The sequence below is a fragment of the Hyperoodon ampullatus genome (genome assembly GCF_949752795.1).
Source record: "Hyperoodon ampullatus genome assembly, chromosome: 17".
NCBI classification, from domain to species: Eukaryota; Metazoa; Chordata; class Mammalia; order Artiodactyla; family Ziphiidae; genus Hyperoodon; species Hyperoodon ampullatus.
This window is the reverse complement of record NC_136930.1, coordinates 31,190,487-31,210,660: the sequence shown is the minus strand read 5'-3', so window position 1 is coordinate 31,210,660 and position 20,174 is coordinate 31,190,487. Positions and strand designations below refer to the sequence as shown.

The 20,174-nt window shown below is 47.4% G+C and overlaps 1 protein-coding gene and 1 pseudogene across 7 annotated transcripts in view; one reads left to right on the top strand and one right to left on the bottom strand.

Moving 5' to 3' along the window:
- The window catches only part of LOC307065456 (centrosomal protein of 78 kDa-like), a 51,414-nt gene extending 40,174 nt beyond the window's left edge, over positions 1-11,240 (bottom strand). For 5 of the 6 annotated variants that reach the window (XR_013811335.1, XR_013811336.1, XM_079722282.1 and 2 more), the window contains exon 1: positions 2,189-2,257. The gene's annotated coding sequence lies outside the window, so the exon portion shown is untranslated. Of the gene's footprint in view, positions 1-2,188; positions 2,258-11,118 lie in introns of those variants that run through there. The other variant, XM_079722281.1, reaches the window with a different exon arrangement.
- LOC307065327 (serine/threonine-protein kinase 35-like) lies at positions 4,218-19,826 on the top strand (annotated as a pseudogene). Its single transcript has 6 exons — positions 4,218-4,273; positions 5,574-5,705; positions 5,790-5,882; positions 8,429-8,566; positions 17,544-17,784; positions 18,219-19,826. The product of its transcript is annotated as a serine/threonine-protein kinase 35-like (transcript).
- Positions 19,827-20,174: the final 348 nt, after the last annotated feature.

Sequence of the window (20,174 nt, the reverse complement as noted above, 5' to 3'; positions counted from 1 at the left end):
ACACACGAGGCCTTCCTTACAAGGGTTACAAATCTGTGGCCTTGCTCTGCCTCGAATAAAAGACAGTGACAGGGACAACGTGACCATCTCCAGATGAACTTTCAACTTCATTTCAAGTGCCTGGGTGCCGGGTCACAGTGGATTTCTAAACTCTTCCAATACTCAAAAATACCAATTTCTAACATGCAGAAGGGTTGTTAAACATACACTTAGCACAGACCCCAGTCCCACTCCTGAGTATCTTCTCAAGTGAGGTAAAAACCCACGTTCACATGAAAACCTGCCCTGGGATGTTTACAGCAGCTTTATTCCCGATCCCCTCAAAACTGGAAACATCCCACAAGTCCTGCCACACGCAGGCGAATGGACAAAAGGAAAATGGAATACAACACAGCCAGAAAAAGGAGTGGCTTCTCATACCCGCAGCAACAGAGATGACGGACTTCCCTGGTGGCCCAGTGGCTAAGACTCCGCGCTCCCAATGCAGGGGGCCCGGGGTCCATCCCTGCTCAGGGAACTAGATCCCGCACACCGCAACTAAAACATACTACACGCGGCAATGAAGATCCCATGTGCCGCAACTAAGACCCGGCACAGCCAAGTAAATAACTAACTAAATAAATATTTAAAACAACAACAACAAAAAACAAACCCGGGAGGAATCTCGCATAGGTTTTGCTGAGCCAAAGCAGCCAGAATCAAAAAGCTACATGCTGTTGTTCCGTTTATCTGACTTTCTGGAAAAGCCAAAACCTTAGGGACAGAGAGGAGATTAGTGGCCAAGAGGCTAGAGGCGCGCTGGCGCCCAAGGGCAGCAAATGGGATGACAGGATCGCTCTGCCGCCTGCTGGCGATCATCTGTCAAAACTCCTACAACTGTGCACTACAAGTGAACTATGCTTCACGGCTACTAAGGATACACAAATTATTACATTTTGAAAAATGCGCTGGCCAGCCAACCCGTGCATGACAAGTGCAGTAAGAGGGGCGAGGAGGCGAGGCAAGTGGATCAGCTGGAGTTCTGAAGGTTCTCCCCACTTTCAGTTTCCCTCCCCTGGGATGTCTCCCCGCCCTGCCCACTGCTCAGGCCGCCCACCCGGGCCACGCGGAGTTACCCGACTGGAAAAGCCAGAGCCCAGGCTCAGCCGCGCCTCCGGGCACAGGAAGGGCAAAATTAGAAAGCGCCAGTGCACAGTGGCGGGCTGGAAACCCTCGGACCTCAGATAACTGCGGAGAACCGGGGCTCGGAGTCAACATCCGCTCCCAGGCGGTCCCAGCGTCGCGACCCCGACCCCGACCCCGACCCCGGCCACGACACAGTTTCCACAAGTTGACACACACGGAGCCCGCGCGAGGGGCGGGTCGCGCGGGCTTCCCCTCCGGGTCACCTGGAGGCCGGTTCCCCGCAAGCCGAGCGCACGAAAGGGCGCCCCAAAGGCGCCGGCCCAAAGCGCCCGCTGTGCTTTCCCTCCGGAAGATGGGCTGCGGGGCTCAAGTGTAAACCCTGAGACAAGGAACACGCGCACCACGCCGCCACGGGGGACGAGAGGCCAGGCGCCCACCTGGCCGGACACCCTGCATTTCTGGAATCACCAGACGCCTGTGTAAATTTCCGTTTGGCGTGTCATTTTCCAAAGGCCACTCAAGATCAGGGGATAGAACGCCTCCTCTCCAACTGTCCTGCCAGCCCACCCACTCAAGATCAGAGGGACAAAATGCCTAACTAAAACAAAACAAAACAGAAACACAAAAAACTGGAGAGAGGGAGGAAAGGGTGCCCTCAAAAAAAAAAAAAAACTAAGCACGTTGAGAGCGCTAAGAATAAACTACCAGGAAAAAGAAACCCTACATGTCAGATCCTAAAGTACAGAAGGGCAAGCCCGCCGGAAGTGCAGGCCCGGGGGGACGGGTGTCCCCAGCCCTGTAGAGCCAACCGCAGACCGGCTCGGGCGCCCCTCGGAAGCGCGGGGTCCCCGCGGCCGAGTCTGCGCCCCCGGCCGGCGCCGGCTCCGCTCTGCCCACCCTGCGCGCGGGGGCTGGAAATGGCCGCGGAGAACCATGGCGGGGCAGGAAGGGGAGCTGCAAAGAGGGTCTGGCGACTCGAGTCGCTCCGTTTCTCGGTGGGCTCAGCGCGCGCCGTCTGGGAAAAGGGGCGGGGGTCCGGGAGTAGGGGACGGGCGGCACTTACCTAGACCGGCAGCGGTCACGGGTAGACGGCGGGCTCGGCCCCACGAGCGACTCCGGCCTCAGCTCCAGCTTCTCCCCCATGTCTTCGCGCGCGGCCCCCGCACCGTGCTAGTCTGGCGGTTGGGGGAGGGGCGCGGTGCCGCCGGCGGGGGCGGGGCAGACGGACGGGCGGGCGGCTGAGGGGAGGGCGCCTGGCCTGGGCCTCAGCCGCCGCCGCCGCGCTCCCTTCCGGCCCCCGGCTCCGTCTTTGTGATCACAGGCCCGGGGCCTCCAGCGCTGCTGCGAACTAGGGCCGGCAGGAGGCGAGCACAATCAGCCTGGGACCAGCCTGAACCACTCGTGGCACGCGCGGCACGTCCCGTGGATTCGCCGGCTCTCACGCACGCACGCACGCACGCACGTCTTCGGCTGCCCCCGGCCACCCACACCGGCCCTTAGTGGGGACCCGGGGTGACCCCTCGGGGCCTGGGGTGGCGGGTTCGACTCCCGCCCTTGACGTACCGTGACACACACCCCCCCCTCCCCCCAATAATAAGACTATAATTCCTCATTAAATATGACAGCCGGAATCCCGGCTTCTGTTCACAAAAATGCCGTGTATTTAGCCTATGCTAGGCACCAGACCGCGGACGCTCAGTACTGGCAAAAAAGGAAATGCCCTGCCCTCATGGCACTGCCATTTTAATTGGAATAGTAGTGACAATGGTCAAGGGAGAAAATAAAGTGTCATCATTGCCACGGGGATGGTTAATCTCGTGCGCACTGCGTGGGGACCCGGCAACCACAAACATTATTCCAGATGTGGCCAGGAAGGTATTTTTCACAAGAGATTAACACTGAAATTGGTCCACTTTGCGTAAAGGAGATTGTCAATGCCTCGGCGTGGGTGGGCCTCGTCCATCAGGTGAAGGCCTGGAGACAAAAATGAGGTTCCCTGGAAAGAGGGAACTGTTCCTCTAATGGCCTTGGGACATCAGCTCTTCCCCGTGTCTCCAGCCCAGAGTCCTGCCCTGACTTGCCTGCCTCACGCTCACGAGTCAACTCCTTAAAACAAAACTATATATGTAAAAATACTGAATACATACAAGCCTATTAATTTGTATATGTGTGTATACATATTATATACATGTATACGCATGTTTATATGTGCGTGCGTTTGTAGTATATGTGTAAGTACTATATAAACATACAAGCCTATATATTTGTGGGTATATATTGTATACATGTATATATGAGTATATATATAGTATACATATGAGAACATGCTGTATACCCATATATTGCTATATGGGTGTGTATATATACAGTATATGTACACTGTATGTATGCAGTGTATATTTATATATAGGTGTGTATATATGTTGTATACCTGTATGTGTATATGTTGTATAAGTATTATATGTATATATGTATATACTATATATATACACACTTGCATATGTATTTATATGTGTATGTACATGTGCATGTTTACATATAGGTGTGTATGTATACATTGTATATATGTATGTGTATATATCATATATATGTATGTATATATACGATGAATTTATATATGCAGTACATATATATTTTTATGCTACATGCTTTTATATGTAGGTGTATATGTGTGTCTATATGTATGTACGTGTATGTATTGCATATATTATGTGTATGTATATATACACACCTAAATATCTTTGTGTGTATATGTGTATGTACCTAGGTGTGTCTATGGCATATGTTATACATGTGTACATACTGTATATATACAAACTATGCATTTTATATGTGTGTATGTATAGTGTATATGTATGCGTGTATTTGTATATGTGTATACGTGGGTATACATACTGCATATATACAAACTATGCATTTTATATGTATGTGTGTATTGTCTGTACTATATGTGTATTTGTCTATATGCATACTGCATATATACACGGCTGTATATTTTTGTATGTGTGTACTTATGTACGTGTGTGTGTGTGTATATACACACATCCCCTATGGATTCGGTTTGTCTGGAGGACCCTCACTGATACGGACACATGACAATTGAGCACCTGCTCTTTGCCAGCCAGGGAGCCAAACGCTTGTCCTTTCGGTGTCTCCCTTAAGTGTCACAAGTCCCGGGAGGGAAGGTGATGCCGCTCCTACCAGTTGAGGTGCCTCAGGGTCAGAGAGGTTCACAGGGCGGGGGGCTGGAGCCTGGTGGAGCCCAGGTGGAGTTCTAGCAGCAGTACAGCCTAGAGGTCCCACTTCCCCGGGTGCTTCTCATAAAGACACCGAGGGAGAGACGGGGTCTGAAGGAGGGGATGAGGACGCTTCCGTGGGTCCACAAGCCCAGACCAAGGCTGACTCGTCAACGGTGTTAGAGGTCAGGACTGTGGTTACCCTGGGGGTGGGGTTACACAGAGCCATTCCCATTCTGAAAATGTATCCATTCTGCTCTTGTTTGTAGGTTTACCCCACCCCACCAAATCTTTTAAAAATAGATTCTCTTGGTTGCTGGGAGCACACACGGGGAAGTTGTGTGTGAGGGGGTGTGATCCAGGGGACAGGGAGGATAAGCCCCCCCACTCGTAGGGCCAGGAGTGGCTCAGCTTTCTGAGTTAAGGATGGCCCGCGAGGTCCCAGAGAGAAGGGTCCCTGCTCTGTCCCTGCTCCGTGCACCCCATTCCCAGCCTCAGAAGCCCAGAGCCATCCCCCCCCCGCCAAACACTCACACACACCAGGAAGGAGAGCCAGTCACCCTGGCTCCGAGGCTCCGGCTCCAAGGCTCCGGGCACTAGGAGCTATTTTCAGCTTTCATGCCCTAGGACATGGCCAAAGCTACTGCCTCCGGAAACTGTGTCTGTCTCTCGCCCTCCCTCCCTCCCTCCTCCGCCACTTCCCCTCCCGCTCCAGCTGTCCTGCCCTCCACCCTGCATTTCTACACAGGATGGCTCACAGACAGCTGCTCCCCGTGCCCACCCGCCACCATTCGATGGATGTCAAAGCAAGCCCTGGGGACTTCCCTGGAGGTCCAGCGATTAACATTCCGAGCTTCCACTGCAGGGGGCGCGGGTTCGATCCCTGGTCAGGGAAATAAGATCCCACATGCCACAGGGCATGGCCAAAAAAATAAATGAAAAAAAAATAAAGTTTAGTGATGAAACAGCCCTAGTGGTACAAGGATGGGACGTATAGCTCTATGGTATAGAATAAGGTCCAGAACAGATATATGAGAACTTGATATGAGAGAAAGTGGGAAAATTAAGAAGTTTTCAATAAATGGCATTAGAACAATTGCATATCCATGTGGGAAAAAGTAAATTAGAAAAGAAAAAATCAAGCCCTGGTCAGGTGTGACCTTGGGCCCGGGGCCATTGGCACACGTTGTCGTGTGGTATGTTCTTCCTTAGACTCCTCCCTCCCTCCTATGTCACGGTCACTTCCTCCAGAACCTTCCTGGACTCCCCTACACAAGCCCGGGGTGAGCCCTCACCTGCCCTGGATCTCCGGAATTCCAATCCCGGCCCACCCTTCCCCGCCAGGTAAAGAACTGTGCCTGGTCAATAAGACCGTAGAGGTCCTTGGCCATTGCTATTGCAGTTGGAATTGTTACTGTGTTTACATAGGGTGACCACCACCCGCCCCCAGTTTGCCCAGGACCGCTCAGGTTTGAGCGCTGGAACTGTGGGGAAACCCTCATTCCCGGGGAAGCCCAGAAGGCTGGTCAGCCTATTGAGGACGGATCTTTCACTTGATCTCCCAACCCCCGAGAGCCAGAAAGGGAATCTCCCCCCTCCTCCCACTGTAACCTTCATTCATTCACCCACTCATCCCTTTATTCAACTCCTTTATTCAGCAAGTATTTACGAAGCATCTACTACACATCAGACACTCTTCTAGGTGCTGGGGACAGTAGACTGAGAAGGTGTGATTTATTACGTGGGGATGAAGTCTCGCAGACCACTGCAGGGCAGGGGAGCTGGGAGAGGGAAGGGGCAGTTCTAAATGCAGGCTCCGACGGGACTGGGGCAGACCTTGCCCTGGGCCAGGCTGGTTGCTTCAACACAGCTGTCCTCACCCAGGGCCATCCTGCCCCCGCCTCACCCAGTTCTTCGGTGATGTCTGGGGAAAATCTGTGGTTGTCACAACTGTGGGGGAGGGGCCCCTGGAATCAAATGGGTGGGGCCAGGGATGCTGCTGAACCACACACAGTGTCCAGGAGGGGCCCCCAGCAGAGGATGACCCACCTCAAATAACCCCAGTGCCGTGGGGGAGACCCTGCACTAATATTATTCAGACCCGCTGGTGCCCCTAGATTCCTGCACAGGCAGGGACTCTAACCGGGTCACCTCTGTATCACAAGGTGACCTAGAGTGGGGCAGCCAGGAGGCCTGAGTATCGGGGGGTGAAATGACAAATCTCCGTGCCCACTCTCCCCGTCACACCCCAGGGTCGATGGCCTCTATCTCCTCCCTGTGCAGGTAGCTTTTCCCTAAGCCATTTCTTCTTCTCAAGGTCCCTGTCGCAGGTTGGGTTCCCCGAAGATGACGTTGAGAGCAAGGATTGGAGTGCAGGTGGTTGATATGACACGTGCAGAGAACAGATACAGCTGCCATAGTGTCCCGCAATTCCACTCCTGGGCATAGATCTGGAGAAAACTCTAATTCAAAAATATACATACACCCCTGGGATTTCCCTGGTGGTCCAGTGGTTAAGACTCCGTGCTTCCAGTGCAGGGAGCATGGGCTCCATCTCTGGCCAGGGAACTAAGATCCCACATGCCGTGTGACAAAAAAAAAAAAAAAAAAAAAAGAAAGAAAGAGAGAAAGAAAGAAAGAAAAAGAAAGAAAGAAAGAAAGAAAAAAGATGTATGCACCCCAATGTTCATTGCAGCACTATTTAAAACAGCCAAGACGTGGAAGATACCTAAATGTCCACTGATGAATGAATGGATAAAGAAGATGTGGTACATATATACAATGGAATATTATTCAGCCATAAAAAGAATGAAATAATGCTATTTGCAGCAACGTCGTGGATGGACCTAGAGATTATAATACGAAGTGAAGCAAGTCAGAAGAGAAAGACAAATATATGATCTCACGTCTATCTGAAGTCTAAAATATGACACAAATGAACTTGTCTACGAAACAAAAACAGACTCACAGACATAGAGAACAGACTGATACGGGTTTGGGTCTCTCGGGGCCTTGGCTGTTTTATCAGTTTATCAAGCCTCTCATGAACAATGCTTTTAAAGAGTCTGAAGAGTTACTACGATACAATTTGATTTGACAGCACTATCCCCAAAATTTAAAAACAATCTCAAAAGCAAGCCAATCCCCCACTCCTAGAAGAGTGAAACTAGGCACATTTTTGTGCCCAGAATCCAGTACAGAATTTGACCAAAGAACATAGCAGAAACTCAATGGCATTTGAGAGAAAGAGAAAGTCTCTTTGGTTTTAGCTTCACTAGGATGTCCATTAGTCTATGCTATTTATGTGAAATTTCTGACCTGCGAACTTCGAACCAGGAGGAATCTTTTAGCCTGACGTTGATTTGCCACTATGAATTTGCCATGTGCAGTGCACAGCCCTGAGCATCTATCACACGTGGACTCTTGAGTTATCCTTCCTCTTTGACGACCCTGTGCTTCACACTGCAGTACTGAACTGATTATGGGTTCTGTCCCTGACGTTGATTTGCCACTATGAATTTGCCATGTGCAGTGCACAGCCCTGAGCATCTATCACACATGGACTCTTGAGTTATCCTTCCTCTTTGATGACTCTGTGCTTCACACTGCAGTACTGAACTGATTATGGGTTCTGTCTAGTGACATTACACCTCCAGTTCTGATGCATAGATTTGACAGTCCTATGCGGCCATGGCCATTTTCACTGCCTCCTGCTATGGAACTGCATAGACCAAAGGCAGCTACCTTTAAGAGAACAGTTCTTTCTCCAACACAATTGACAAATCCAGCGTCAGCTTGGGTCCACATGTAAAGGGAGTCACTTGAGCCTACGGTAGACCATATGTGTCAATGCCGACAAGTTGTACAAAACAAGACAAGTCCTTACAATTGAGTCTTTGTCTCAGTCAAGCCTGCTTGGGAAAAACTGTATCTGAAGGGTAAGGCAAGGTGGACAGCTGCCTGAGACTTTTCTGCCCTGTAAACTCCTGCACACTCTCAAGTCAAGTGCCAGGTAAAGGTCTCTGTATACTAAAGACCCTCCAGGTGCCTTATTCATTCCGCTCCAGGTATTGCTCAGTCACCTGCAACTCCCTAATGCCCCTCTTCTTTATGTCAGACCTTTACTTAAGTGGCTCTAAAGAAACAGCCACTTTCCCGCACCAGAAGCTGCAGCCATCAGTCAAAATCAAAGTATCTTACGGCTGGTATAGTGGGTTGGATGGTGGCCCCCAAAAGGATATATCCATGTCCTCCTCCTTGACGGTTACCTCATTTGAAAAAAATGTTTTTGCTAATGTCATTAAGGATCTTGACATGGGATTTCCATCCTATATTATCTGGATGGGTCCTAAATACAATGACAATTGCCCTTATTATACAAGAACGGCAGAGGGACATTTGAGACAGACAAAAGAGAAGATACAGACACAGAAAGGGGGTGATGTGAAGACAGAGACAAAAACTGAGTGATGTGGCCTCAAGCCAAGGAAACTGGCAACCACCAGAAGCTGAAAAAGGCAAGGGATAGAATCTCCCCTAAAGCATCTGTAGGAAGGGCAGCCTTGCTGACACCTTGATATCAGACTTCTGGCCTCTACAACTGTGAAATTGTAAATTTCTATTATGTTAAGCCTCCAAGTTTGTGGTAGTCTGTTACAACAAGCACGGGAGAATAATATAGCATGTCTTAAACCTTTGCTACGCTTCAGCAGTTTACTGCACAAACTTAAATATTTTCAAACAGTCAAAGGTCCCCCAACATTCCACCATACATTAAAGACCAAGGCACTGGACTACCTTCCTTGGCAGTACCAAAATATTTTCCACATGGACATTTTCCTCAAGTGTCTGCTCCTTTCTTTTTATTTCTCAGTGTTCCCAGGTAATGCACTAAATGTTAGGGCCTTTTAATTACCTTACAGCAAGTACAATGCCTTAATTCCATTTGGTTTGGCATAAATTAGGAACTAAGAGAAAAGATGCAGGGCCCAATATTCCTGTTACTGTTGATAACCCTGGCTTCATAATCCAGTTTGAATGAAATGATCACATAACTGAACCCCAGAATTGGGCAGATTTACTAACTAGTAATACACAGAATGAGACAAACAGAAGACACTCACTTACACTCTCAAGGGAGAGAACAGAATTAGTCAAGGCAAGCATGCTCACTTAATTCTTTTCAAGCTTTCTATATAAGTCACTTGATCACCCTGGGGCAGAGTCAGTAAAGAAGCAGCACTGAAATGACCCTAAGAGTTCTCTTGACAGGACTGAAACATCAGGAGCAGGAAAGGAACATTCCCACACACCCCACCACCACCACCCCCAGCAGTAAAAAATGATCATCCACATTGACAATGTAAAAGAAATCAGAAACTACCCTAACTGTGATTTACTCTTAGTATACCTACAGCTAATCAGGAGCCTTGTGCAAAAACATCTTGACTGGGCTTCCCTGGTGGCGCAGTGGTTGAGAGTCCGCCTGCCAATGCAGGGGACACGGGTTCGTGCCCCGGTCCGGGAAGATCCCACATGCCGCGGAGCGGCTAGGCCCGTGAGCCATGGCCGCTGAGCCTGCGCGTCCGGAGCCTGTGCTCCGCAACGGGAGAGGCCACAACAGTGAGAGGCCTGCGTACCGCCAAAAAAAAAAAAAAAAAAAAGAAAAAAAAGCATCTTGATTAGTTGCTAATAAAACTCTTTAGAAGCAGAACCCTTCACATGCCTCAAAGGGAAAATGCAGACCTGTGTGCTTCAGGATTTTCTCACCAAAACCCCACACAACTTCTTTACTATTCCAAGCAAGTATGGCCTAGCCCTACCCTCATCCCTGTTTTTCTTGGTGTAGTAATAAAGAAACATAGATGGAAATAAAGAGATAGGTAGAAAGATATAAAATAGTGGGGAAAATAATATAAGTCAAGTCAAGTACCACCACCATTTACTAGAAGTGAACTTTCAGCACCAACATTAATATTTTTTCCTGTTATATCTGTAAATGATAATAACTAATATGTACATAACAATTTTCCATTTACTCAAATCTCATTTTTATAACTAACTACTTCACAACAAGTAACATGCTAAGGCAACATCGATAGATGAAAAAAGGTAGTCCCTGGCCCCAAGGAATGTTGCCCAGGAGAAGACAGAGATATGGAAAAAATACAATTACAATACAGGGTAGCGAGTGCAGCAATCAGGCATGCAGAAGTGCAAGGGTAGCAAAAAGGAGCGTGTGATCACAACACTAAAAAGAAGACTGCACAAAGGACAATAATATGTAAACTGAGGTTTGAAAAATGAAGTGGGTTTCCCAGGTGCCCCATAGGGAGAAAGGAATTCTTGGAGGAGGGAAAAGCATAAATGAAGACAGTGAGTTTTTCCTATAATCCAGAAGTGAAGTAGGCAATGGCAGGGGAAATGACTGGACACAGGCATCATGAATACTTGCGTGTCTGCATTTTAGCAAGTCCATTCTAAAGGAAACTTTGAGGATCAACTCGGGGGTGGGGGACCGCGGGGGGACAGAACTAGTCATTCCTGACAGAAACACTGGAACCACTTTCTACCAACCCACCAAAAAAATGACTGCAAAGGCAACATGGTATCACAGAAAGGGCTTGTTTTTTTGTTTCTTTGTTTTTAGTTCATTAGGCCTCACTTAAAATTCTGATTCCACAATGCACTTGCTTTGGCATCTTGAGCAACACTCATAACCTCTGCAAGTTTCAGTATAGTAAGTTTATGTGATTACCTTCATCTGTAATATCCCTGCGTTGCAATCTTAATGGAAACTCAAGTTCAGGTCAAAGACAAGTTTCTCTGTGACTTCTCCTCTGAATTGATTCAAAAGCTGTCTCTTCTGTCCTCATTTGGCTTCTCTTATGGAATCTCATAAGAACTTCTATGACATCTTTGTTTTTTTTTTGTTGTTGTTGTTGTCTGTTTTTTTTTTAATGGAAGTATAGTTGATTTACAATGTTGTGTTACTTTCAGGTGTACAGAACAGTGATTCCTTTTTCACATTCTTTTCCCTTATAAGTTATTACAAAATATTGAGTAGCGTTCCATATGCCGTAGAGGAGATCCTTGTTGTATCTATTCTATGCCTTCTTTGAATGACCGTAGCACTTGTTGTCTGTATCATTTTTATGTCTGTGGTTGCTTTGAAAATGAAAATTTTCTATTTGTTCAAGTCCTGGTCCTTCCTTAAAACTGGGTTCATTTATCTATTTCATATTTATTGACTACATCTTAGACACCGTGTTAACTGCTGGTTCTAGATGTTAGTAAAATATAGACCTTCCTGCTCAAAAGGTCACAGTATTTGTGGGAAAACAAAAAAATGAACCACCTATGTCTCAAAGAGCTTTGCACTTCCCAAAGAGAACACACCTAGTAGGTACGATAAACACGTGTATCATACGTAAATGTATAAATAGTTAATGGGATTAAAAACTAGACATAACTGCTTTTCAATTCCGAGGAAATGATGATTATATTTCACCAGGAGCTCGATACCACTCTGAGAATGAGGGCTTAACCCCCGACCTGACTCACTGCAGCGCTTTCCCATATAAAAATACACAAGTCTGTACACACACTCTAGAAAAAGGCTTATCTGGCATGAATTTCAGATAGCAGGAAGAAAAATTCAAGAGGTTCAGAGAAGCATCCAGAAGCTTACATAATTATCTGGCACTAATACAACTTGCTTGACAGAAAAATAGAGCTGTAAATCTCACAAAATTAGATGACTTTTCAAGAATTTCAAAACCTCTTGCTATTAATTGGAAATCCTAGAAGAATAGCTTCTTTTAAAGTGGAATGATAATATGCTTTACAGCTTAATAGCCAGCAGCCTAGGTTTTGGCTAAGTGAGCTTCAGGAAAGAAGGAAACTTGTGGTTTAGCTCCATTTTCTTTGCAACCTCTGGTTCCAAACATCTACTTCTGTGCTCAGTCATCTTATCATCTATAAAATGGAGGCAACTCTAAGAAAACAGTTACAGAGATGTTGCACAGTTTCATGTGTCATTGTCTTCATTTGTTTCAGAGTACCAATAACATCTAAGCTACTACTGAAAGAGTGCAATGTTATTTGGGGTCATCTAGTGCAGCTTTGTCAAAGGAAAGGAAAGGAAAGGGGCCTAGAATAACTATAATTTTCCCAAGAGGACACAATTATTTTATGGTAAATCTGGGACAAGAACCCTGATCTCTTTGATCCCATTCCATTGTTCTTTCATTGGGTTCTGAACAACCCAGAGAAATAAAGAGAAATAAAACTCCTCTGTGCTATGCCACTGGTACAGGACATGGCAAGATTGGAATTGGAGCACTACACATTAAGAGGTAACTGGGAAATTCTTCAAACTAATTGAGATATACACCAGGTACACAGAAAACAGCATGTTTTCTGAAGATGATTCTGTGGCATGAACAGAACTGGTAACTGAAGGTGTGTGTGGACTGCAGTTCCAAACAGGATGGGTGAATTCTTGTTTTCTGGCAGCTTGAAGACTCCACCCCAATATACACATTAAAATAAAATTAACATTTCAACTGGGTCATATTTAATTCAGCAAAATAGTCCATGTATCATTTAAGTTGTCACTTACTTTTTAACTTGATTTTTAAGTCCTAAAAGTCTTTCCAAACACAAAACAGAGGTTGCAAAATGGTATACGGGAAGCTGCAGAGATGAAATAAACATATTTCATTCAGCATAAACATGAATATACAAACAACTTCTTCATAGCTGAAAGTGTCCAAATCCACTGTCTTCATTTTGTAGTCAAGGCTTCGGGAAAAATATGCTAATGGATTCCTAATTACCCAAATGCTCCATATCTGTGTCAGTAAGTATCATTATATATTATGGAAATTTTTCTCAGTGACAGAGAAAGATATCCTGGCTGAACATCCCCCTGCCCGTGACACACAGATGATGGCCTCCAGCTACCTTGAAGGCGTTGGAGCCCACTTTATCCGTTACTAATATTAATGGAGGACAAAACTTCATATTCCGTTTGCTCTGTATTTGTTACATCACTTCTTCCCTTCATTAAAATGGACGGCCCATAATTCAGTCTGTAGTGTGTGTATCATTGGAAAGTGAACAAATTTTTGTTGGTTTTATTAATGTCATAGGTTTCTAGGGAGGGTCTACTCAATAACTAAGTCTAGTTTCACAGTTACAAATAAATTATGATGTAACTTTGAATAAATTAAGCTCATCATAAAGGAAGGATACTGATAGTTGCTACTACCCCTTCCTTGAGGGGCTCTTCTAAAGCACTAAATAAAGTAACAGAGGTGTATATGCGTGCATATATTCTCAATGATATTTGTACACACTTGAAAAGAACTCTACAGAATGCATTATAAAACTCTTCATGCTGTGTGTCCCTGTTCCCAGCTCTCTCATTGAAACTACTTAAATGGTCCTTCCCTCGTGGCGTAGTGGTTGGGAGTCCACCTGCCGAGGCAGGGGACACAGGTTCGTGCCCCGGTCCAGGAAGATCCCAAATGCCGCGGAGCGGCTGGGCCCGTGAGCCATGGCCGCTTATCCTGCGCGTCTGGGGCCTGTGCTCCGCAACTGGAGAGGCCACAGCAGTGAGAGGCCCGCGTACTGCAAAAAAAAAAAAAAAAAAAACCTACTTAAATGAACAAAATCGTATCTATTAGGATAGCTATCAGAGTACTCCAAATATTACTTCTTGCAGTACCCTGTCCCAAGCCTTTGCCTTCCTCTTCCCATTAGTCCTCAATTCAGAAACCACGGAGATTTGTTCATTAATTTATGAACATATTTCTTCCTTCAGCCAAGAAAATTGATTGATCCTTTACCAATTTTCAGGCACCATTCTTCAGTATGCTTCATAGGCATGTTCAGGAAACACAGCAGTGATGAACACAGATGAATATACCCTCTCTCGAGATGAGGGGGGAGGCAAAAGTAAAGAAGCAAATATAAAATCATAAGTATAAATATGTAAATAGAAATGAAATACATGGATAGAATAACTAGTATATCAGGGAAGTGCTGGAGAAAACCAGCAAGCAGGGAAGGGAGATGGAGATTGTTAGCTGCTAGGAGGAGGCTGCGATCTGAAACTAAGTGATCACTGAGGGCTTTCTGGGGAAGATAAAATTTAAGAGGGAGCAAGGAGCATATCTGGGAAGTGAAGAGTACAAGTAGAGGGAACAGTCACATGGAAAGCCAATGAGGCAAGAGTGGGCTTGGAGTATCCAAGGAGCAGAAAGGATGTCAGTGTGTGGGAAACCGAGCGAGCAAAGTGCAGAGGAGAAGGAAACAGTCAGACACGAAACAGAGGCCCACATCTCTAGGGCTGTGGAGGCACTTTGAGGACTTTGCTTTTCCTGTGAAGAAGCCATTGAAGAGATTTGAGTGACATGATCTGACTTATGTTTTAACAGGATCTCTCTGGATGCCATGTTGATTAGAGAGTGGAGGAGAGTAAGGACAAGCCCCAGAAGACCAATAGTTGATTCAAAGAAGTGATTACTCAAACATGGTCCCCCTCCTCAGTGAGGACACAGAGCAGGAACCGGCAAATAATGGTCACAAATCAAATCAGGCTCTCAGCCTGGATCTCTGGGACTGTGAGCTAATAATGGTTCTCACGTTTAGAAAGGTTGTTGAAGAAGAAAGAGGAGGAGAAGCTACAGAAGCTGTATATGGCCCACAGAGCCTAAGATATTTAAAATCCAGAAAACGCTTTCCAACACCTGATGTAAAGCAGGTGGCTGGTAGGAGGTGCTCAACAAAATTTGGAAGTTAGTTCCTGAAAACACTGTAAAGTAATAGGTGTCAAGAAACATTTATCCCTTCACCCTTAACCTTCACAAATGATGCCATTTCCACTGAGGTATTGAAAAATATATTATGACTTTCAAAACAATAAAACAGAGGGCATTTTCTCACATAAGCAAGGTCATAAACAACTGTCAAGTAAAGTTGAAATAGCAACAAATCAAATAATAACAAAAACATATTTATAGATTTTTAAGCCTTAATAAGCATTTTCATGTTCATTCTCTAATTTAATCCTCAAATCAACTCCATGAGACAGTTATTATTTTCCCATTAGAAATGACCACATATTAAATCCTCAGTGATTGCTCAAGAAAAGCTGAAATCTTGAGTTTTACATCTATTAATGCCAAGGTTGGTTTTTTTCCCATGGGAACATTGGATGCTAAAATCAACAGGGATTTTCAGCTCAAGACGGCACACTAGGAAACATATTTACTTTCTGTTCCTCCTGAAACCATATTTAAATAAAACTGTAGAAATACCAAAATTAATCAACCAATAAAGGCCAAGACATTTTGGAAGCCATCAACCACAGAAAGATTTCAACACGTTTCGAGAAGGCAAACAATGAAATGGAGGAGCCATGAATAAAATAATGAAGAAAAGACTAACCCTAAGTAAGGTCTGCACAAAGCCAGTCAGCTTTTGCTGAGCTCTGGTTATAGTAAAGGGCAGAGGAAAGAAGAGGGGCTGAAAACAAGGAGACAAAAGTCATTTTAGGAAAAAAAGGTCATTTAATGAGCTCCAGGGAACACTCAGCCTGCTGCCATACTCACTCATGAATTACAATGGATTGTTGGTAAGCAAGACAAGAAAACAGGGAAGAAACAAAACAAACAAAAATCAAGACATTGTTTCTTACTGAACCCTTCTCAAATGAGATCGAGGAATTATGCTTCAATGCCACAGCTGTAAATCATTTCTGCTCTTGGAGAGGTTAGAAAGGGCTGATAATATTTACCCTTTTTTTTCAGACAATTTAGGTCTGAGCAAAAGCTTTTGTGTCCTCCAACCCCAAAGTTTATTGGGGATGGCAGTCCAAATTTGCTGTGACATACCATAAAAAGAATCTCATGAGCAGAGGGTCCAACTAATTTTGGAATATATGAATTATGCCCAGTGTTATTTTCAATAGATTTTCAACAAAAATATAGAAATACATTCTTACTGATCTATATGATTCTGGGTTCTGAAACTTCTACATGTCACATGTGTGATACATAACACACAATGTCAGCCCCAGGAGAGAGAAAACACTCCAATGAAGCAAGCCAAAGAAACAAGTTTTAAACAAGGTCAAGTGATGTGTAGGCCAGGATTGTTCAACTCTTTCCTGTCATGCTGAAGCTTCCAGCTCCTGAATAACAACACATGTTTCCCTTGTCCTAGACACCCAAGAGTATGTCTCCTCTCGTAGGCATAAGAATCTCTAGAGTTACATATGTGAACTAAAGAGTGGACCCAGCTGGCATACAACACAATGACCAAATTGTGTTGATCGTACTTTAAACCAATACATCGCTCCACACTGAAGTTGCAATAAATGATATATTTGCTTTCTAGACATGAATGAGATACCTTGCTGGATATACTCCAGGAAGGCCAGAGAAACTGGCTTCTAATCCATATGGAACAATTCACTGGTGAATTTCTTTCAGGATAGCCCATGATTTATCTAGAATATAATCTTTACATATCTGGATCCTTCAAACTAGACAAAGGGAAAATCCGGGCTTCATGCCTCAATTAGAAATGTGGAATGGTGCTATGCTGATAACTGATGGTCCCTGACCTGTATCTTCTGAGATTAGAACACAGTGTGGTGGATGACCAATTCATGCGTTGAACAAAAGAAGACCTCCTACAGGGCAGTGCAGCTGTTTGTTACAGCTATGGCACTTAGGGCTAAGTACCATAAGGACTACAAGAAAAAAAGAAAAACAAGTAACACATGAAGTATATATGATAAGGAGGCACCACAGTCCAGAGCACGAGCTCTGGAATCACACAGGTTTGCTTCGAATCCCGGCTAAGCCACTACCATCTGCATACCCTGGAGAACAGTCCAAAGTTTATATATTGTTTTAGCAAATTTGAAAAAAGAAGTGAAGAAAGAACCTACCTGCCAGGAAGGGACATTGTGGGGTGCAGCATCCAGTCGGATCAGGGCTCTGCATCTCCTGCTCACAAACCTTCGCCACCTAGCTCATGGTGATGCTGGCAGCTGAGCAGCCCTGGAGAAGGCGATCCTGTCTCCAGGCCTCGCAGAGAAGCTGGGGAGGTCCCCGGAGGACGTGGCCCACACCCTGGCAAGCTCTGGGTGCCTCCTGCCCTCAGCTCTGAGCAGGCTCTGGCCTATGGGCCCAGTGGTGGGGAAGGGCTGGCCGATACATACGCAGCGCTGAGGAGCCTGCAGAGCCGGTGCCCAGGCAGGGTGAGCTCTGGAGGAGAAGGCTTCCACAGTCCCCAACAGTCTCCGCATGGTGGCCCATCCGGTGCCAAACACCTGCCACCCACAGCGAGAAGTCCCAGCCGCTATAAAGTCCAGAAGGGGTCAGGCTCTTTGCCCTTGGGCCGGGTATCTCCAGGGGCTGGGCATCTCCAGGGGCTGGGCTTGCGTGGGGCCCCCAGCCCACCCCCTGACCCGCCCGCCCTTTCTCTGTGACACGTACAATGGAATGTCAAGACCCAGGTTGAGCCGTCCAGTGTCCAGTGCGTGCTAGACCTCGAGCAGTGGTAGAAGGTAGGGAGAAGCTCTCCCACTTTCACTCTCTTTTCTCAGATCAGGCAGGCAGCACAGGCGAGGAAGAGAGGAGGTTGCGGTGCGCAGGCGGCTGCAGAGACCTCAGGCCTCAGCCAGATCGCGGGAATTTGGTGCCTGTTTTTTGTTGGTTGGGTTTTCTGGCCTGTGATTGGGCCCCGGCCCCGCGTGGGTGAACCCGGCTGTTGCTGGTCGGCCGACCTTGGCAGGACCCCGGCGGCGCCGTACTCGGCTGGCCTCCAGGGGGATAGGGGCCCCCGCTGGCCCGAGTGCGGGCGGGACGTCGGCTTATAGAAAAAGGTTACCTAAAGGGCTCCGCTGGCACGAACACGTGGAGAGCCGCGGGAGCACTGACGCCCAGTTGTCCCACGAGAGCACCGCTGCCGTCACCCGTGCAGTAGCAGGCTCCATCGCACGCCCGAGCCGGGCCACGGTGTCTCGCGCGGCTAGGTACCCGAAGCAGCCCTAGCCCGGAGCGGACCATCCCCAGCTGGGGGCCTTAGGGGGGAAACGCGAGGCCCGGAAGTGGAAGGGCGCAGGCCAGGTCACAATCCAGGGTCCCCTTCCTCCGCGTCCCGGGGCCGGACGGAGGGATGAGGCAGGGGGGTCCCGGGCAGCGCCGTTGCTGCTCCCCGCGCCGCCCGCAGCCACGGACACGGGGGAAGAGGACGGCGCCCGCAGAGTTCACAAAGCCCCGAGCCAAAAAGACGAAGCCCAGTGCCGCGGGCGCTCAGCGCGAAACTGAGGCCGGCGTTGGTGGCCCAGGCCATGGAACCGGTGGCGGCCGAGGCCCCGGGCGAGAGGTCTACCTGGCGCGGCGGCGGCCGGAGGGCGGCGGCGGGTCGGCGCGGCCGCGCTACAGCCTTTTGGCGGAGATCGGGCACGGCAACTACGGCGTGGTGTACGAGGCAGTGGCCGGGAGCACCGGGGCCCGGGTGGCGGTTAAGAAGATCCGTTGCGACGCCCCCGAGAACGTGGAGCTGGCGCTGGCCGAATTCTGGGCCCTGACCAGCCTCAAGCGGGGCCACCAAAACGTCGTGCAGTTTGAGGAGTGCGTCCTGCAGCGCAACGGGCTAGCCCAGCGCATGAGCCACGGCAACAAGAGCTCACAGCTTTACCTGCGCCTGGTGGAAACCTCGCTCAAAGGAGAAAGGATCCTGCGTTATGCTGAGGAGCCCTGCTATCTCTGGTTTGTCATGGAGTTCTGTGAAGGTGGAGACCTGAATCAGTATGTCCTGTCCCGGAGGCCGGACCCAGCCACCAACAAGAGCTTCATGCTACAGCTCACGAGCGCCATTGCCTTCCTGCACAAAAACCACATCGTGCACAGGGACCTAAAGCCAGAAAACATCCTCATCACAGAGCGGTCTGGCACCCCCATCCTCAAGGTGGCAGACTTTGGACTAAGCAAGGTCTGTGCTGGGCTGGCTCCCCGAGGTAAAGAGGGCAATCAAGACAACAAAAATGTGAATGTGAATAAATACTGGCTGTCCTCAGCCTGCGGCTCAGACTTCTACATGGCCCCTGAAGTCTGGGAGGGACACTACACAGCCAAGGCTGACATCTTTGCCCTGGGCATTATCATCTGGGCAATGATAGAAAGAATCACTTTCATTGACCCTGAGACCAAGAAGGAGCTCCTGGGGACCTATATCAAACAGGGGACTGAGATCGTCCCTGTTGGTCAGGCGCTGCTACAAAACCCAAAGATGGAGTTGCACATCCCCCAGAAACGCAGGACTTCCATGTCTGAGGGGATCAAGCAGCTCTTGAAAGATATGTTAGCTGCTAACCCACAGGACCGGCCTGATGCCTTTGAACTTGAAACCAGAATGGACCAGGTCACACGGGCTGCTTAAAATTCAGGGAAAAAATAAATCTTGGGTGTTTTTAAACTACGTGAGTGTACTTCTTTTTGTTCTGCATGCACACTTCCTGGACTACTGGATTCTTCAATCTGAGCCCAGGGAGGCGGGGGGTATGGACTTGGGGGCAAATGCAGGGTTGAAGAGAACTAAGTGCTGGTTACCAAAGATTCCTCCCAAGTCTTAATGAGGAGATGTGGGATTATCTGAGTGCAAATGACAAAGTCTAGGGAAGTTTTGAGTAGACATTGCATTTGAGCTGAAAAACAAACAAACAAACAAAAAGCCTTCCTAGGCTTTCATTTTCCATTCTGCCCCTCTTTTCCCCAAGCCCCCCATTTA